A 2,679-nucleotide genomic window follows, 5' to 3' on the forward strand; every position below is an offset into this window, starting at 1 on the left:
GAATCATTTACGCATTTAATTTAAAAAAATTATAGAACTAAATGAAAACAGTCTCCTTTGTACTTTTGAATGACTAGCATAGTGTATCGTTTTTAGTGACTTTTTACATCTGGTTGAGATATGGATTTTGGGAACTTGCCTTATAATATCCATCACATGAAAAATGTGTCGTAAGAGGTGCTGTTTTTCTAATCCGTAAGAGAAATAGCACCAAAGATCAGAAAATAAATGGCCTACGCGATAACTTTTAGTGAACTCTCTCACTAGAATTTCGTCGTCACGTGTGCGCAGTTAATTCGGTTATGCTTTTATACTCACTTTCTCTCGTATACCTGCTCATGTGTATATAAGAATCGTCGTGAAGAGTTTATTGATAACTTACTCATTTATGAACTTCTTGAAGCAATCTCTTATTTAAAGATCTGTCATAAGCAGGCGTTTGTGAACCTTGTATTGCATACTGTCCTTCTTGCCGTACTATTTTTATGGATATGACACTAGCGTTATAAACCCGTTCTGGCATCTTTGTGGTTAACGAATCACGTCGAGTTGCGACTGATCCAGTAGTCCGCATTTTCCAGTGTAGGAATAAGGAAGCAGGAAGGCCGATCGCTTTCACCTGATTGAGAGAGAGAGAGAGAGAGAGAGAGAGAGAGAGAGAGAGAGAGAGAGAGAGAGAGAGCAATGCATGTAGATTTACATGCATTGTTATTACTAATTGAGAATCTAATGTTTACAACACGTGATCGTACCACCAATGAAAAAAAGACCAGATTTCCAGCTGAGTCAGTTGTTTCGTAGTTTTGAATTATTGTTAAGAAAAGATAAAAACAAAACATAAAAGGCAAAGAAAAAGAAGACGTGACTTACTCTTGTGGAAAAGCTGATAAATGCAAGCTAGTCAAAATGGGAAACTCATATAGTTGTGCGATAACTTGTATACAACAAATTAACATATATTGTTTGATTATGTTTATAATCCAGTATGTCTTCGTTATTTCTCTCTCTCTCTCTCTCTCTCTCTCTCTCTCTCTCTCTCTCTCCAGAATGCGATGAGTATGTAAGCCAGCAAGAGAGTTAGCGCCTGACCCCGTTTGCATGTGGGCCCAGCGTTGCCACATGTAAAGACGAGTCTGCTGTTGTGCCGTGTGCTCTTGCACAGCGCTGCTATGCTACGAGTGGGAAATATATGGCAGGGTTTAGATTGCGGTTAGTGCCATACAGCACAGCGTAATGACGATGTATTTTATAGGTCCTACGACCTCATTCGCCAGTAATACCAAATCTGTGGTTGGGATGAACGTTAGCCGTATGATTTGTGAATTCAGAAATGAATTTTTGCCTAACAAGCTATTCTTTCTAGAACAGGCGTGAACATTTATTCTTAAGTTGTAATGTTGCTTTTCCTTTTCATCATATTCTTTTGCAGGAAGATTTATATTCCATTGAGATGCCTAAGCTACGCTGTCATAGCTGTCAATAACCCGCTTTCACTGTCATCCTGTCTTTCTTTGACAAAGTCTTCTTTCTTTGCCATTGTGACTTCTCTCCTCAACCCTCGTACATTTCCTTGTTACCTTGCCACACTCCTTCTCTTTCCATAATCTTATCCTAGGGAAACGCAGTCGTTCGTACGCACAGTTGAATAGCACTTGTACTCTATGCAAATATTCACTTCGGGCCATGAGTAAAATTTAACCACATTAGTGGTTAAATTTTAGTCATGGCATGGAGTGAATATTTGCAATACCACCGTGAGTTTCCTAATGTTATTTCGTTTTTCTCACAGTTTCACATTTGAGTGACAAACTACGAGTTTATATATTTAACTGCGTATCAATGGCATACACAAACATATACATATATACTTTACACCTTAGCCTTGCTTAGATACTGGAAGGCTATACTCTTCTGGGGCCACCTTCAAAGTAAGTATATATATATATATATATATATATATATATATATATATATATATATATATATATATATATATATATATATATATATATATATATATATATATATAGGCTATATGAGAGATAGGTGGGAATAATATATTTCCTTATTCCCTTCTTTACAACTTTTATTTCTCCACTGACTTTCGTTTTTTCGTTTTCTACTCAGAATGATATTAGATATATTTTATGATAATTTCATAGTCTTCATTAACATTGTCATCGTGCTTCATCCTGTTGTCTATTCCCTTTATGAGAAGACCGTGGGAAAAAAAGTTGTTGTTTGTGTGTGTGTAAGCGTGTGTGTGTGTGCACGCGCGCAGTTTACATGGGGCTGAATACAGCAGTAGTAGGCCACGCACTGCTAGAATTGATACCCAATTTATTGAAGTACCCCATCTAAGATTTTTCGTTTTCTATAATACTCGTGCGTTCTCTTTCTTAGAGGCATTAATAGCCTGAAGATAGTTGGGGCTATAGTTCGTATAGCCAAAAATCGTAACTTGTATATAATTATCATTACAGCCAAAAATTAATCAACTGGAGGGTCCAACCAGTAAATATTTTCACCCATATTTATCGAAATCCGTTCTTTAGAAATCCTGCTATTAACACAAACTGATGCGGGTGAAATATGACGTGTAACCAACACCATTTCGGTATTAAGCCGTTGCGCATCCACCTTCGTCAAAGTCCAGGGTAAACTCATGCCAAGAGAAGA

This window comes from Macrobrachium rosenbergii, chromosome 41, assembly GCF_040412425.1.
Source record: "Macrobrachium rosenbergii isolate ZJJX-2024 chromosome 41, ASM4041242v1, whole genome shotgun sequence".
NCBI lineage: Eukaryota > Metazoa > Arthropoda > Malacostraca > Decapoda > Palaemonidae > Macrobrachium > Macrobrachium rosenbergii.